Genomic DNA, 19204 nt, shown 5'->3' on the forward strand with positions numbered 1-19204 from the left:
AAAGCATAAATATGATTTATGTGTGAAAAAACTGCCTGAGTTACAGCATGAGGTGCTCTCTGAGGCACAGTGCTGCTTCTGTTCTCTATATTTTCTCCACAGGGAGAACACACTGAAAGCTTTACAGCTACACAACCAAAAACACAAAAGAAGAAGAAGATCAACTGGGGCAAAGACTGAAGTTTTTTACATGATAGAGAGGAAAGAAGGAGGCAAAAGAGAAAGAGGGTGATTTTGGATTCCCAGCCGTAAATTACCCTCTAACTTCTCAGTTTGTCTCTGTCTCTTTTTTTATGTTTCTGTATCTCTCACTTTTCTGTAAATTGTGTTTCAACTTTTTTCTTCATCCACTGTAGGGTGTAAAAGAGAGATAGTTCATCATATACCTCATATTCTTTGATGATAAACCAAATAGATGAATGCTTTAAAATGCGGGGTTCACGTGGGGATCAGGGTACCGGGATGGTACGTGTGGACAGTGTGTTTCGTGTGGCCGGGAGCAGACACAGTGAAGCCAGGTCAAAAGTCGTTGTCCTAATGGAGGTAACCACAGAGGCTTAGGATCGATCTGGGAAGTAACAGATCATTGAATAGATTGCAGCTTTTTGCCATTGGGCCCAGAAGGTGCCATTTAAGGTCAAAAGGCCGAACTGGTTCATGCTCCTGTGCACAAACACACACACACACACACACACACACACATACCTTGTCCCCCTGGAATACAACCCCCGCTGTCTGTGTTGAGCTTTGAACACAGCCCTCTCCTCATATCTGACCCTCGCTGCTTCCTCCCTGTCAAACATGGACAGTGGGCTTAAAGCTGCTGTTTGGCACAGATCTAGGATCAAACCTGGATCCATTTTTGGCTCAAAAAAAGCTTTTCGTTTTGTGCCTCAGAGCAACTTTATCACCAAGGTCGCCGAGCCCTCTCTCGCCTTTAGGTCTTTATTGCCTGATGAGGGGGCACATTGACCACTTGATGTCCGTGTGTATCAGGGAGTGCCGCAGGGCAAGTAACTGGGGAACGGCTGAGACCGAGGTTGCTAGGTGACGCATCCAGACACTTCTCACGACTCTGTGTTTGTTGAGAAAGTGGAAGTTGAAGGGAGAGGTGTGCATTTCATCAAACCGAGGAAACTGAAGTGGAGATGCACTTTTCTTGGAGCCACTGGGTTTTGAGGGACTGGGTGTCAAGTGCAGGTCTCTTTGGTGGGGATACCCCCTTAGTGAATGATACCAAAGTCAATGCCCTGCCACGGGATGCAGCACGATGCACACGCTCCCTAAAATCCTGACGTCCACCTAAGTGCTAGAAACTCCACTTTCCTCCATATAGATGATCTGCCAGCAAATTCATTAGCATCTCTTTCTCCACGCAATTACATTTTCTCTGTAGACAAGTATAAAAGTAGCTTTAAAGGAATAGTTCATCTTTTTGGGAAATACCACTCTCATATCTGTATGGTAAATATGAAATCTGCCAGCAGCCTTTTAGCTTAGCTTAGCATAAATACTGGAGAGGGAAACAGCTAGCCTGTCAACTTCAAACCGCTGTGGTTTTTGAACAGATTATACAAACAAGATGTAAAGTCACAGAGCTGTAGAGGTGCCCTTTATCTTCAGAGACAACTGACTACACTGAGTCATCATTGTCAGTAGCTTTTTACACTGGAGCTCCACTCACTGGTGACTAAAAGCACCACTGCCAGCTCAGCCTTGATACACAGCGTGTTACTGCCTGGTTAACCAAAAAAAAAAAAAATTGTGTGATCACTCTGGTGCAAATAGGAGGCTGCTCAACTTATAAACAGCCTGTTTCTGTGCTGAACTGAAAGTAGTAGCTCTCAACAGCCTGAACTTAGCACTGAACATTACAGCGTTATGAATGGGAATGAGTTTGCTTCCTGCTGTTCACACTGTAGTACATTTGAACAGTGAGTGCTCGACTCAGAAGAAGGGAAAAAAACAAAAAAAACAAGTGAACAAACTGCATAGTCTGTGACTACACATATCTGAAGGGAGCGAAGTGATTTGAATCAGCAAAGTGATTCATAATTTCCAGCTCATTTAGACAGAGCGAGGGCAGTTGTTTCCAGTCTTTATGCTAAGCTAAGGTAAGCAGCTCCTAGCTGTAGCTTCATTTTTACCATGCAGATACAAGAAAGTGAATAAGCATATGCTCTCATAATGTGAAACTATTCCTTTAAAATGCAAGAGTCAGTGTTTGAACTTGATTGGAATCAGAAGGAAAATCCTGATAAAAAGCAAATAACTCTGAACATGAAGCCATGAGAGATGTAACTGTTGTTGGAGTAGGAGAGGCACGGCGAGCAAAGAAAACAACAAGCTGCTACTTCTTCCTTCACCCACTCTCATCCACACATACACACTCTTCCTCTCTCTCTCTCTCTCTCTCTCTCTCTCTCTCTCCTCTACAATACAGCTTTAGTCCAAAGGTTCTGCAGCAACACAGCAACGCGAGTCAGATGTTAAAGAATAAAACCAAAGAGCTCTAACTTGACCTTCTCTTCAACACAAAGCCTCCACTGCATCCTTCACTTCTCTCTATTCCACCCCCATCAGCTCTCCTTTAACTCCTCTGTCACCTAGCGAGCCGGTCTTTGAAGCATTAACCTCAGCTATCCAAAGGGAAATAATAATAATAATGATAATAATGATGCTAATTAAGATGATGATGATGATGATGATAATGATGAAATGTATATTTTTAAGTATTTGTCATTGGAAAAATAATCTTAAACTTCTCATAATTATGATGATCATGATGATGGCGACGACAACGACGACGACAACGATGATGATGATGATGATGATGATGATGATGATGATGATGATGATGATGATAATGAAGTTTCTCTTGGTATCTTTGTAGCTGTTCTGATCCTTCTTAAGTTCTTGTCCTTTCTGCTCGTGCTGCCAGAGTACTGCTTAACTCCCATCAGGCCACCCCACCCCCCCATCCCCCCACCCCTTTTCATTTTGTTTACCCCGATGTTTGGTCCTAACGTCTAACTGTCTGACCTTTACCCCTGGATGTTTGTCTATGCCCGTGTGTGTGTGTGTGTGTGTGTATGTGTGAGAGTGAGTGTGAGTGTGCTGGCAAACACTGACAAGGGGAAGTTTTAAATTTTCTCTGGAAGTGGTGTCTTCTTGTTAGCTGTTAAAGAGGGAAGGGCTTCAGGCAATTGCATGTCCACCTGTGAGCAAGCAAGTGAGTGTGTGGCGTATGTGCGAGACTGGGTGGGGGTTGCTAGAAAATGGGAAGGGTGTGGTTCGCTGCAGCAATTTGCAAAAAAGACAAACAGTTCTTTGGACAGCAACAAGCCCCCACACATGACCTGTACTGTCAACTGTAACGTACTGTTTGCCAACTTCCTAGTACATGTAGCTTTAATTCCCCCTGTCACAACAGTCAGCTCGTTCCTTTATCGTGTGTGTGTGTGTGTGTGTGTGTGTGTGTGTGTGAGAGAGAGAGAGTGTGTGTTTGAGTGTCATCACTCATCCCTTTGTGTCTTCCATCCTGTGAGCAGTCCCCCCTCCCACCTTCCATCTTCTCTATCTGCACCCTTCCCCTCCTGTCTCCCACCTCCTTCTCCCTTGTGGTAGCAAGTTAGCCTTTTAGTGTATTTATCTTGAAAACCAAAAAAAAAAAAAAAAAAAAAAAAAAAAAGAAAAATAACTCTGCTTGTTCATTGTACAGTGTTGTTCATTTTAAGTCATTTTTGTAACTGAAAGTGTTTCATTCATCCAAATAAAACAGGAGACAAAAACTGTACAGACGACCCCCCTCGCCCCCCCTGCTCCTCCCTGCCTCTTGTCTTGTTTCTTAGTCTTTTCTGTCAAGCTCTACTGTGCACACACGTTTTCATGTTGAACCACAGGTTTCGCTTGGTTTGGAGAAATCTCATCTGCGAAACAGGAAATGTGCCACAGCTTGTCGTGCTGGTCTTTAACCAGAGGAGGGCGCTGTTAGACTGAATATCTCTATTAACAGCGGCACCACTCTGCTGATACTCTGCTCTTTGACCCTCTCCCTTGGGTACGGAGGACCACACCTGTCATGGTAATAGTTTTAAAACATATCATTAAGTGATATCTAATTGGACGATAAAAGGAGTAATTAACAAGATATTTTACAGATTAATCAATTAATCCATAAATTAACAGTGTAAATTTCACATGAATTAATATTTAAATGGAAATAAAAAGAAGAATTCTAAAAGAATTTACAGATAAATATATTAAACTCTTGATAGGTCAAATTAAAAGGGATTTATTGAAAATACATAAATGTCAATAAATACATAATTCAGAACCAAACCAAAATAAATAATGGAATTTAAGAGGCTATTTGAAAATTCAATTTTAAAAGTGAAATAGCTATATTTATAATATTATATTTTGTAATTATCTTTTGTCCATTTAGATATCAACTAATGCAATACTTAGTAATTATAAATGGATTAATAATTAATTTGTAAAAGTTTTGTATTAATCCTTGCTTTTATTGAACAATTAATCAGAATCAGAAAAACTTCTCAGTTAAACTCAGTTAAGAAAGATGAAGTAAATAGGTGAAAAAGTAAAAACTCCTTAAAATAGTAGCCTAAATATGTTGCATGTTAAGATTGTTTAAAAAAAAAATGTGTGCATCCTTTATCATTTTGACTGTCATATTCACATAGTTTTGTAAAAGTAACAATACATTTGGGAGGGTTTAAAACTTGAGCTTGTGTCTAACACTGGGTAAAACAGTCATATTCTATGGCTGCAGTTCATTATATTTCCTCATCTTCTCTCCCTCTCCCTGAGTCAGGGGACATCTGTTAATTAACAAACAGCATTACACACATTTGGCTTTCTCTCATTGTCCTTCCTTGTCCAGAAGTGTACTGTGTTTTGTCTCCTTGTCTGACTTTTGTTATCTTATTCTACATTCCTCTCCTCCTCCTCCTCCTACTCTTCCTCCTCCTCCTCCTCTTCTCACGGCTCATCACTCTCCCTCTCTTGGTTACTGCCTCTCCTTCAGTCTGTCTCCCTCTCTCTTGCTCCCCCCTGCTGTGTGGCACAGTAGGTGGATGATTAGGTAGGATGCTGGAGTGTGTAAGTGTGACAGCTTTCAGACACCCACCTCCGAGTTGAGTCACGGACGGCGGTGGTGAGCATGTGATCCTATCACCAGGGTGACTCGGGTAGATCTCTGTTGCTGCGTTGTCACATTAATGTAAAATATTTGTTCTTTTCCAAAATGCAGACATTTTGGAGATATCTGAGATTCATACTGAAATCTCTAAAATCCACTATAACTTCATTATATACTCAGTGATGAAATGTAATTAAGTACATTACTCAAGTATTGTACTTTGGTACGATTTTCAAGTGCTCGTGCTTGTAGAAAAAGGAACTGTTTCCTGCAGACACAAAAAAGTGATGAGTGCCCATTTTCATACTCATCAAACCAGTCAGTCCCCTCGTGCCCTATGGCGTGGGAATTGTCATCCTGTTTTCTCCGCTCATTTTTCAGGTTTTTCCTTTAATCTGTCACACGTTTCTACACGTGTTATAAACCATTTATTAAATGTTAAATAGTGTAAAGAAAAAAGTAAAGGGTTTCTTTAATGGTTCACTCAAGGTCTTTCTTAACAGGACTTTCAGCCATATAGTACATCTTCCGTAACTGCATTTACTTCAGCCCCTTTTACACAGCTTGTTCCAGGCGAGAATAATTCGCCTTATTCCACCTTGCCGTTCTGTATAAAAGGTGCCAGTGTGCTATCTAAAATCACACCCTGGGGCAACAGTATGCCAACTTGTTTGGTTCAGTGTAAACAAGCAAAGCCGGCATAACAAGTGGTCTTCTTGGCAATACAGCAGGATGTCTATATAAATACACGTTAACTCATGTTGATGATTTCTTTTGAGTTAAATCTTACTCTTCAAATAGTTGTTGCTTCTTTTTTATTCTAAAATTTGATAATCACAAGTACTTTTTTTAGATAAAATGTTTTTGTTATGTAACAGCAATGAGTCAAAATGTCATGGTATCTCAGGATAGTTATTATAGGAGGAAGCAAGTTTTTTCTGAGGCAATGAGGAGAATTATAACTTTCTGCGTGCCACTGTTTCGAGCACTAAATGTTTGACATCACAAAGTTACTCTCCGTGACTGTAAAAGCAGACGATGGCATGAAGCGGGTAACTGGAGAGCAACATATCTGGTTAGGTGAGGAGTCATCTAACACTGTAGTAATACTGGACTGCGTTTGGAAGAATCCCAGTAAAGGTGGAACTGGGTACGAATAAGGCCTCACTGTGTCAGTGGTACGAGGAGACAGAACGCCAGCTGTCAGCTTAACCAGGAACACTGCCAGTGTGTGTGTGTGTGTGTGTGTGTGTGTGTGTGTGTGTCTGTGTGTGTGTGTGTGTGTGGTGCCAGTGAGAGACAGTGCCAGCGGTGAAGTGCCGCTAGACAGATCTGGTTTCCCTGCCTGAGCAGCGGTGTGTACGTTTTGTTGTGTAAGCTACTGTTGCTTCACCCATCGACCTCCTGCCCTCTCCCAGAGCCACACAAGGAAAAGTGCTGGCTTATTTCACTCAAACTTTAGTGGATGTGTTAAAGTTCTTCATAAGTCATTATTCAAGTAGCTGAAACTTTGTTTCCATAAAAGCGCAAGTATATTTATTGCCATCTTAACAGGTGTTTCAGTAGGGCTGCAGCTACTTATGTATAACTTGTGATTATTTGTATCTTTAAAATATCATATCATTTTTAAAAATGACATAGTTGACACAGATAATAGTGAGAAATGACTATTACAACTTTACAGACCTCAATGTGATGTCTTTAGATTCTGAATTTGTTTGACAATGTCAAAAATACAAAGATATTCAATTTACAATTACATAAAACAGAGAAAAATAGCAAATTCTCACATTTGAGAAGCTGAAAGGAACCAGTATTGTTTGATATTTTTGCTAAATGATAAATCATGATTAAATGATCTAGTTTTCAGTGTGTCTTAGATTAAATTACACTTTCATAAGAAATGTTGAGTAAAGACAACTTGTTTACAACTCTGGTGTATGAAAACAAATACATTATCATGAAAAATAAAGTAAGATGCAATCTTCATGAAATAAAAATGAACTCAGAGAGAGTAATAGATTTAAAGAGTAGCTTAATGGCCCCTGAATGTGACTTTAATCCCACACCTTGCTGCAGTGATGTGATGTGCATGTGCACTCCAGGGCTCTATAGCATCAGGGTCGGGTGTTAACAGAGGTGAAACAGGCTTGAAACCTTCAAACAGAGAAGGCCGTGAAACACACTGCTTTTCAGCCTGCTGTTATATCACTCTTTAGAAATCTTTGTCCTCAAAATAAAAACTAAAACTAAAAAACAGAAAAAAGAATGCACTTGAGCACAGGGAGCTTTTTTGTGCCTTATGCTTTGCCTCTGCAGTTTACTGTAAAAAGTAACACAAAATAAACCTAGAGAGTTTTAGAGACAAGGACAGCGTCATTGTTTTTAGTTCTGTGATGAAGTTTTGTTTTGCTTACTTTTGCAAGAACCACTGATGATCATTGTTTCTCCTTCCCCACATCATAGCAATTGAAAACTCTTAATACTTCTACAGAAATGTCTTTAAAAACACAAATGAGTAATTTTTCTTTGAATTCATCTAACAGCTTCCTTTGAATAGATTGACCTCGTCTTGCCAGTAGCATTGTTACACAGTCACTTCGAAGTGTGTGTGTGTGTGTGTGTGTGTGTATGTGTGTGGTTAAAAACATGAAGCAGGATTTGCTTTCTAAAGCTTAAGGTCTGGTTATGTCTCATTTTATTCTGTATGTTCTGTTTTTTTGTTGCTGTTTTTTTGCTGGTTTCCTTGACTTCCTGTCATCTATTCAGTTTCAGAGAAGTGTTTACAATTTAGTGCTTCAGGGTAAATCTAGAACAATGGTGTAATCAGCCTCACATAAATACTCGGCAGTGAGACTGTAGATATGTTTCAAAGCCTCTGTTCTCATATATTTTCTGTCATCCCCTCTTTCTTCAGCGTGTTAATAAAACGCCAAAAGCCTAAATGAAGGCAGGATGCCAACACTCCACGGAAATTAACATCAGAGCGCTTCGGGAGAGATAAGGATGTGACAGTCATTTAGTACAAGTGCCTCCTCCATTTCTTCATCACAACAGTTTTATGGGAACTGAACGTCACTCAGAAACACACATAGACACACACCAACACATACCAACACTGGGCACAGCAGGGAAGCCATCCGCCCCCCTGAATGACACATCTCCCAGAGCTCCCACTGCCCAGAGAAACCCTCCATAACACTCACACCTTCTCTCTCTCTGCAGTTTCCATCAAACTCACAGAGGAAGACTTTAACTTTCTTCACTGGTTTTAAACACCTTGACAATAATCTGGTTGATCTGAAAGCAAACCTGTTGGGAAAGACAACAAGATCCAAAGAGCCTCTTGAAAAAAGTTAGCGGTGTCCTTGAGTTAAGATGTTTTGATTTGGTCAAATTACTCCAAGGTCAAGTAGAAACTTCCACACTCAACAATGAAATAGTCTTTTATTGTTGTATTTGTGAGTATTTGTATACCAGAGTATTACAGTGACAGTCGTCAAGGAAGAAATGTTCAAATTTTCTATTAGATGACGTTCGCATGAACAAAACATCCTGGGAACGTGCCTGAACATTAATTCAATTAATTCTGTTTTGTTATCTATCCAGAATGCCCAGCTGCAAGTACAACACCAGCTGCAGGACATTTTAGGCATAAGTTACCAATGACGTTCTTGTTTCCACCTGTTTGGTGTTAACTGACAGGACACTAAAAACTTTAAAGCTATTGTGATCCTGAGAGTGTGAAAACAACACTAAGTATGGTAAGTATAGAGAAATTCACCATCGTAGGATACACTAAAGAATTTATTCTTATTAACTTTGGATATTTATCGAGCTTTTTTAGGTAGAAGAGAGATCTAAGAAAAAGAGCTGTTCATCAGACAGCAGTTATGAACTGAAGCAGAAAGTGAGATTCTTCCTTCTCTACTCTCATAAGCACAACAGTGCCTAGAGCTAAATGCTAACATAATCATAATGAATGATGATAACATGCAGATGTTTAGCTGGTATAATCTTTATCATGTTCCCAAACTTGGTTTATCCAACATTTGCTAACACAAAGTACAGCTAGGGTGGAAGGGAATGTCAGTTTTTTAGGTATTTAGTCACAAAGTATTCAACATTGTCAAACCTACAGGAAAACTGTCATTTAAGGCCTGACCTTTCTTGCTTTCATCATCAATTAGTACCAAAGTTATATACAATCATAAATAGGCCTACCAATATAAACAAGACATATGTGGTGGTGTGCAGACTACTATATTATTCTAAACGCTTTCACAGTAATATGAATGAATTGTGGTTTATTTGGCAGCTTTTCCTGCTGTGACTGATTTTACTAATTGCATTAGTTCTGTACAGAGATAAAAGTGCAAACTCCCCCAGCCCCTTCCCCATCTGCCACCACCTCTGAGAGTGAGACAGGACAAACAAGAAATGGCGCCTGCTCCGAGATGGTAACATGAAGTCATTGACGTGATGTGCAAATGAGCGATGACTGTACAAATGTTATTTTTGCAAGCCCCCGTCGTCCGTATCTAACTCCGCCATTGGGTGAGGACAGGTGAAGATAATAATAATGATAATAATTAAAAGACATTTTTCGTCCTCCATATCAGAAACTCAGACGTCAAGTGAAAAAAGAAGCAGCCAAAATGCTTGTCCAGCTAGCTTAGCTTAGCTAGCTGTTGAACTCTAGCAGCTCTTGAACTTTATTCACATTCTCTCAAGTCAAAATATTTACAGTAGTATTTTGTTTATTTAAATTCATGCTGTTTTTAATAGACTCTCACATGGAATGAAGCAATGCGAGACTATGAGACTCCAAATCTTTTTCAACTTTATGCATTAGTTTATTGATGGAAGTAAATGACCCACACAGACAAACAATATATATATATATATATATATATAGGCATACCAATATAAACAAGACACACAGACATGGTTGTGTGCAGACTAGTTTATTATTCTTAACAATTTCACAGTATTATTGTGTTATGAATTTTGTTTTATTTGGTAGTTTTTCCTGGTTTGACTAATTTTACTAATTGCATTAATTAGAAATAGAGTGCACTATATGATAGATTCCCCCCGCCCCCTCCCCATCTACCACTACCTCTGAGAGTGAGCGAGGAGACCTTCTCAGCAGAAGCTGCACAGACTAGAAAGGGGCCCGCTCTGATCCACATGGTTACATGATGTCATTGACGAGATGCAAATGTAGAGATGCCACCCTGGGCAGCTGCCCATGTTGTCCGCCCATGTTGCTCACATCTAAATCCACCATTGGGTGAGCCAAAACATGACTATGACTACTCAAAGATGAGGCAAAAAATTTCGAATACTCTAGGGAAGTCTAAAGACCTGAGTGACTTTGACAAATCATTGTGGCCAGACCACTTGCGGGGTGCTCCTGGTCAATAGTGGCGAGTAGGAGGGACAAACCTTGAACCTGCTATCGCAAAGGCAACATCCTGTCTGAGCTGAACCCACTTACTGTGACACAAGCTGCAGAAAATTTTGATGATGGTTAAAGTGGTCATGCTGGTCACAATGTTTTGGCTCATAAGTTTTCAGGACAGTTACAACATCTATTAAGACTGCAAATTCATTCTTGACCTTGGAACCACGAAAAATCAAACTTTTCCAGGGTTTTAAACCGCACAACACTGTCTTCTCCAGCAAATAGAGTAATCAATCAGTATCTTCATAAAATGTAGCTTATTCTATTGTCCCTAGTCCCAAATGAGCTGTATTGCACATACACTGTACACACAATATAGTAAATCCCTGTTGCAGGCAAAGCACAGATAATTAGTGGAGGACTTGCATGATGTAAAACATGAGGCGTCAAACCACCACAATACACAGTGGCACACACAGGTCAGAAAAAATGAATCAGTGCTACTGTTTAACAGCAGCTCCCACACTGTGAATGAGCCCACAGCACGGCACCTCCACAAAGGGACCTACAGTATAGCAATGCAAAAACAATCACACACGCACATACAGGCAGGCACATATGAGGAGAAATCCGACAAAGCAAAGGATGATGGTGATTATGACACATAGCTATGCCACCCACAGTGGTGCCTGTGCGAGGGCAGAGCACATCAAACTGAGCAAGTGTAACACATGCTCTGTGTCAGTCCTCCTCCCCTGCACTGGCATGTAATGTATGACACATAGCTGAACCACCTACAGGCCTGCTGTCTCCGTGCCCAGCTGATGATGATGGGGTGGGGGTACTGAGGGTACTTGGGCCAAGGAGATTGATTCTGTGGGATCGTCCTCAGGGTGAAAGAAGGGGTACAGTAAGTGTTTACACCCAGCAGGTTGTGACTGCTCAGTATGTGTCCGTGAGAGGGTGTGAGGATTACTTGTTTTGGTTAAATTAAATGTTTTCAACTTTTAAAATATCCCCAGATATCACCTGGAGTACAGGATGTGAATGCACTTGAAAATGTCATCCCCTATTCTACACCCAAAGCCAAATGTGAACTTGTGTTTAAAACAAGCCTCGGGATGTTGTGTGGCTACAGGGGCATCTGACCTGGGCTCAGGGCTATTCTCTGTATGTGATAAGCGTGTGGTATTGGGTGGGTGGGGGGTTTTAGTGGCTGGTGGCCAAGCACCTCTGGGTGATCCAATCTGAAGAGGGGGTGAGTGACCCTGACTTACCCTGGTGTGAGGATGACTAATTGAGGATGAGAAAGATGGGGCGAGAAGCTGGGGGCTGTTACTGGATCTGACCCAGACCTCTCCTGCAGATACTGTACATGCCTCGCACACACACACACACACACACACACACACACATACACACACACACACATACACATACACATACACACACATACATACACACACACACACACAGACACACAAGAAAGGGAGTGATCCAGAAACCTAATCTAATTCTGGACTTGCTGTGACACATATGGATGAGAGAGGGGAGGAGAGAGAGAGGAATATTTGTACTGTACAGGGATGAAAGGTGAGGAATTTGTCCTCGCATATTTCATTGTAATGTTGTTATTATTACAATTTATCATTTAATTATCTCCATAAAATGGGGAAGGCTGTTGTGGTTGACTTTTGTCTAGCACCACCAATTTTAAAATAAAAGCCAATATCCTGACCAGTGAGCCATTCCTTCACGATATTTACAGCATACAGTCAGGCTCCCAACACTAGGTCATCCTATCTACTTTCCTATAGCTCTACCATCAGGTCAAATGTCAAAACTCCCAGTGGCTTTTGAGCTGCTAAATGCTCCACTATGTTCACTAGTTAACTAGCTAACTAGCTCAAAGCTGCTGAAAGGCTCTGTAGAGCTGTGGGGAACTGTAGATATGGGTAATAGTTGTCTGTGTGTTATGAGTAACCTCTAACATACAGGAAGACGTGATCCTTTTTTAATCTAAATCCAATGATTATACCTGCTTCAAATATTAGGCCTATTGAAAGGATAGTCTGATTGTTTTCTGTTGCCATTCCTTCGTCCTGTCACTCCGAAATTGACTGTGAAAGCAACAGTTAACGGGGAGAAGGCAAAGCTCTGTCCTCTACTGAGTGCTTAATTGTCGCTCTTTCAATAAAGGCTGCCTCTCATTCATGCAAATGTAGCATAACTGAATTCAACTGACACAGAAAAGAGGAAGAATAGAGGAATGTACGGTGAGTGGAAGCAGGTGATAGTAAGACAAATATAGTGGTAAGACTGAGAAATTATTTAAATCGATGAGAAGGAAAGAAAACAGATAGGGACAGATGGAAGGAAGAGAACGTGCACTTTGGTCACTGAAAGGTAGAGAGGAGTAAAGAGAGGAAGAGGAAGCTCTGTGCTGTGCCAATAGGAAGAGTTTGTTCCTCAGTGAGATACAGGAGACAGTGTCAACACACACGCTGTGCTCAATATAGCTACTGTCACACGGCCAGGCATACCTCTCTCTCCTTTCCAGCCTGACACTTGCACCTTCCTTAGCACCGCTCCTGAGTCGCTCACGTCCCCCCCACCCCTCATCCGAACAGGTTACATTCTTCCTTTCCCTCCCCTCAGTCGTCCTCCATGGCCCTGTCCATCAATGTCATGTCCCCGAAGCTAAATTAACTGATCTCCCTTCCTTTGCTCTTTCTCCCCATCTCTCTCCCCTCACTCTCTGTATATATTACAGGCTTGACACCCTGCCAGACACTGGTTTAATATAACACACATTCTCTGTGCCTTCCACTCGCTCTCACATTACCCTCTCTTTCCAACTCCCACCACCCCGCTTTCATATGGGCACTGGCCGCTCGCTTTTTCCATACTTTACCCACCGCAAAAGGAGTTTTTTTTTTTTTTGTTGTTCTTGAATAGCTCCTTCATTGCCATGGTAATCCAACAGAAAGAGAATGTGGTTTTTCTGTCTAGGGCCTTGTGGATGAAAATAGTAAGTCACAATGGTTTCTTTAAGTGGCCCTGAATCTAAGAAATCCGTCAGTGGAAAGTTGGATTTGTCATGAAGAAGTCAGAAGTTTTGTATGTGTATGACTGTTGTGTGTATAAACCTCATATGTCACTACCATCAACCCATTTCCTCACATTTGTCTTCCTCTACTTCTTCCAGGTGGACCTCTCACTGCCTTCTCGTTGATGCCCCTCTTCCCCTGTCTCACTTGTCCTCCAACGTCACTGCCCCGTCCTCCCCCCACCGCCCCCCCCCCACCCCCCTCCTCCACCACCTCACCGCTCGCTGTGGTAATCCCATTACTCATGTGCGAATACCAGCTGGGGAAGAGAAGAAGTGAGGGAGGGAGGGAGGGAGAATGTGGACAGAGGATAACTGTGTGGAGGCCTCGGGTCTCAACTAGACGGTTGGACATCCTAGACGTTTATTCAAACTGTTTTCGAGCAAAGGAGGAGAAAATGTTGACTGACATTACAAATTGTTTCACTGTAATTTGAGAAGTGTTTTAAGACAGACCCCTAATGACCCTATGAGGGGTAAGGAGGGAGAAAAACAGACAGAGAGACAGAGGGAGGGATATCTGGCTGTGTCTCTTGACGGTTGGACTGGCAAGCTTGAAAATAAACAAGTTCTTTGATGACAAAGAACCCATTGACTCTCCTATTCCCTCTCTCTCTCCCACTCCTTATTCTCCACAGCTTTGCTCTCTTTTCCTCTCGCTCTGTACTTTTTTCACTCTTGCCATTTCTAAGGGGTGAGGTTGGAGTGTGAGTGTGGTGTGTATGTGTGTGTGTGTGTGTGTGTGTGTGTGGGGTGGGGGAAGGCATTAACCGCCACCCTGCTGCACTTGTTGTTCCCCTCAGCTGCCGGCTTTTTCTTTCATCCGGTCTGCTCTCACTCTTCATGCCTTTCATTCTAGCGACCCATCTTCCCTTCGCCTTTCACTCCAACACTAGAAGTTAAACCTTTTTCTCCTCAGTCAAGGTTTTCCACGTGAAGAATTAAAGCTGTACACGGGTTTAGCTTTGCAGGCATCAAATACAATACTGTCTGAAGTTGATTATGTAAGATCATTCACTGGAAATCAAGTCAAACTGAACTGTAGCAGGTTGATAGAATGGGTGAATGAAAAAAAAAGTCTAGCTGGGAGGGAGAGAGGTAAGGAGAGATTGAGTGTGTGCGTGTGCATGTCTATGTGTGTGTGTTGGTGCATTTGTTCACGTCACAAGTGAAATGAATCATCACATACCCTATGTACATATTACACCTCTGTTGGTTGTTTAACGCCCCGTCCAGGAATTATAATCCTGCCTGGCTTCCACTGATTGCTGAAATCAGCTTCTGCATGTACATGCATTGCATATGTGTCTCTGTCTCTGTGTGTGTCTGTGTGTGTTTGTGTGTCTGCACTGCCTGTGGTGGCACTGGTTAGTGGGCTACCACACCCATTGTCCATGGTAATTACACTGAGTCGAGCCATCTGTGTTACAGAGGCTCAGAGTAGAAGAAACCCATGTGTGTGTATTAGTGCTGTCTGGATGACATGCTATACAGTTGCACCAATTTTTAAAAATCTGTACGGTTTTTGACCCTCTTGAGCTACTGTACAGTAACTTGTTAACAGTTGTGACAGTCGTGTTGTCCAGTCTGACACATCACTTCGCTCATGTAAGATGGAGTAGGGTGACGATGGGGGGTGGTAATGGTTTGAATCTACACAGGGAAGATATCTGGGGATGTTCACACCCACACCCACCCAACTAAGAGCATTCACATACACACAAACACTCCAGTGACAAAATCTCCGCTCTCCCTTTCATTCTCTCCGTCTTTCTCTCCGGAGCGTCTGTCTGTCACTCTGATTAGGAACGGACAGAGTCACATAAAGCACAGAGTGGATGAAAAAGGGCGGGATGGGAGATAGAGGGAGTTACGGATGATGTGGAACCAATAGGACAAGGCTCTTCTGTGATACTCTCCATTTGTCAAGCACATCATCAAGCTCACTTGCCAAGTAATGGCCAAATGCATGTGACAATTAAAAAAATAATAATATGTGAAAATGTTGCTGCAGATGTCGGGATTCATGTTTCTCAACACTGCAAAAACTTTGCAATGTTGAGAAACAAGTTTTTGCAGTGTAGAGATCCATTATGTTTCTGTGTGCTCACGATGGACAGCTTAAACATTACATGAAGAACTGTTGGAACATTGCAAAAGTCAAACTTGAAATGCTCTACATCCTGATTATTCTGATTATGGCATTTCTAGCATTTTATGTCTTTATTAACAACTTCACAGGATGATGACAGATGTGGTGAGAAAAATGAATTACATGAGACAAAGGTCTCTGGCCTCTCTTGATTTGGGGATGGCAACAATAGAAAGATGGCAATTACCATTAGTAATGTCCCTCTTTCCTGAGGTGACATTTGACTGTCATGATAAGTTCTTAGTATTTAAAGAGCTAATTCTAACTTTATTAAAGACGAATGCACTGCAAAAGTCACCATCTGTTAAAAAATGCACTAAAAAACGACATAAAACAGACAGTATGTGTCCATTAAGTGGAAGACAAATATACTGTATTTTGTTTACTGCATGTGCCTAACTATTCACAAGATGACAAGATCTTGACAATCTCCATTTAAATTGCAAAAAGTGTCTTTACTGGTAGTTTTCAATATTAGTGTATTTAAAATTAGCACAGGTATTTCAACAAGAAATCAAAAAAATCAGGATGTGTGAAAAATTTTGTCTCTCAGTGCAAATGAACTTGTAGCCTAAACTATTAAAGTGAAATATCAGCTATAAAAATAGACACTGTTGATTAATTTTGATTGATTCAATTAATAACTCCATCAACCTTGAGCTTGTAAATGAAATAATGACCTGAGGCGAGAAAGTGAGTGATGAATGAGAGGCGAAGGAAAGAGATGCAGCCACGGAGAGGTGGCAGAGGATGGAGCGGGAGGAGGAACAAGAGGAGGTGTGAGAGTGAGGGAGGGAGGACGGACATATGGAGAGATGGGTGGTAAAAGACGACAGGATTGTAACGGACAGAGTAGGAGCAAAGTAGACAGGGAATGGGGGAGAGAAAACTGGAGAGGTGGATAAAAAGCAAGAGCAACGGAGGAGGAGGGGAGGAGGAGGAGGAGGAGGAGGAGGAGGAGGAAGACATGGGTGGGCGAGAGGGAGGTTGTTGAGTGAAGCACTATGTTTATCAGTGTTCAGAATGTACTGTGCTGTAGATTTGTCTGTAAATGTCATCTCCTGTGCTTGAGTTTCAATAGAGTACGCTCACACAAGTCACAAACAGAAACAGGTACACACACGCACACACACGTGCGCGCACACACACACACACACACACACACACACATTAATACACAGAAATATCAAAGAGGAGAAGCCATTTGTCCACTCTGCACTTAATCGCTAAATCACTCTTATTTGACTACGAGTTTTTTTTTTCTCCTCCTCTCCTTCTGGAGCTTTTCCTCTTGTCCTCTCTTTGATTTCTTATCTCTCATCTCTCCCTCTTTGTGAACAACCCAGGGGACGCTGAAGAGCTCTTCCCCTCAGCCAGAAATACGGACATTGGAAAATGGGGAAATGATAGATATGAGGTGGATGCACACCAAACCGGGTGACAACACTTCACAGCAACAAACAGAGAAACTGTCAGATTGCCCTATTGTCAGCCTCTGTGTGAGAAAAAGAAAACATGCAAGCCTTCGCATTGGTTTTCCTGCTAATAATAAGAAGACAGGACATGTGGCAGTTTCCTGAGGGTTCAGCATCCAGTTTAAGGGGTCTTTTTTCTTCTTCTCTTTTGGTCCAGTTTCTTATCAGGCAGAGCAGAGTGGGTTTCCTGAGCCTGTCAGATAATGGCCAGTGAAGGGAGCAGAAATCCTGTTCATAAATCACACCAGAGGGACACTGCTGCTGTCAGGAGACTTTGTTTACTTTGTTTTTACTACCGCTGTCTTATCCTGTGGACAAGGCAGGGCAACGGTGTGTGTCACTGGTGTTACAACACGGTTACAAATGCACAAAAACACACATAAAGCTTCCATCCCCTCGCAGCAGGTGCCAGTGTACGAGAAGACAAAAAGGAGGAGATGCACTTCACCTCCCATGTATGACGCCTCACCCAGTCACATGCACATTGATAACACATGACAGCTTCATATCAGTGGCACATGAGGAAGCAGAAGGTCAGTGTGTTTGAGGTGACAGGAAACACGTCTGGGCATGAGACCGGTTCTCACAATCAAACAAGCCATACTGAACTCTCATATGACATGACTGGGTGTCTCTGAGCTCTGAGGTACTTGAGATGCACATGGACATGCACATGTACAGTATATACTAATGCACACACTGGGTCATTGTCCATATGTGTGTTTGATTGTGAGTTTAAGGCCAGATACAGTTGGTTGACTTTGTCGTAAAAAAGAGGAAAAGGGAGTTAGTGCTTCATGAGAAAGTGGCAGCAGAACAGGATGCAGGTTCATATTCAAATGAACCACATGGTCTTTTTTTGTTTGTTTTCTGTGAAGAGGTTCTTAGTCTACATTACTTTGATCTGAAGCCCACGTATTTCAGAAGAAATTCAAATAAGAGTAAAAATGGTTAGGTTAGGGGTAGGCTGCTGTGGCTGCCAAAATTAAGAGCAGTGGCTAAGTTTGTGGCATTGCTGTGAAATATACTTTTACTGTACTGACACACTTGACTATTTCCACTTTAGGGGGCATTGGAACTTTTATCAATTTACAACTACAGGTATCACTTTCTGAGGAAAGTATATGGTATAATTAATTACAACATGATGACATATTTCAGAAAAGTGGCTGGGGTAAGAAATGGAAGCTTCAGAAAGATTACACTATCAAAGGTTTTTCAGTACAATGTCCTTAAAACTAAAAGGAAAATGGGGGAAAAAATGTTGGTTTCAAGATTTCACATCACACTTGTCTAAGTTTCATGCTGAACCATGACTGTCATCCAAATGATGATGTCACAAAATCATGTTGGTACATACACACATTAAACTCAGATTTAAGGTGAACACAGAGGAACTTTCCTTCTTCAGCAGATGAATGTGAAAACAGTCGTCTAGTGTCAAACTCTGCACTTACATCACATTGTTCTGCACGGTGAAGGTCCAAGTGAGGTAGCAACAAGCAAAACAGGTGCCCACATGAACACTGAAACAGGTTTTGTTCATTGTAATCATTCCTCCATTTCATGCTGGCCATTACAGAATCACTCACTAATGAGGTTCCATTTTAAGAGATGGGGGACAAAAACGTAGGCTATTCAAAACTCCTGACGCTCCATATTAACTTAAGATAAACTTTGGAATAAATTTTTGTCCCCCATCACTGACACTAAAAGATAAAGACACTTCTTCAGTGCCTCAACAGGAGGAATGATAACAGTGAGCAAAAACTGTTTTGTGTTCATATAGGGCGACTATTGTTTTACGACAGTCTGGGAAAAACAGTGACCCTGTACTTTAAGAAAAACTTTAGTTTTTAGTATGTTCTTCTGAGTATGCTTTCCATCGCTACAG

Source organism: Seriola dumerili, unplaced genomic scaffold, assembly GCF_002260705.1.
Source record: "Seriola dumerili isolate Sdu_G_001 unplaced genomic scaffold, Sdu_1.0 BDQW01000258.1, whole genome shotgun sequence".
Classification (NCBI taxonomy): domain Eukaryota; kingdom Metazoa; phylum Chordata; class Actinopteri; order Carangiformes; family Carangidae; genus Seriola; species Seriola dumerili.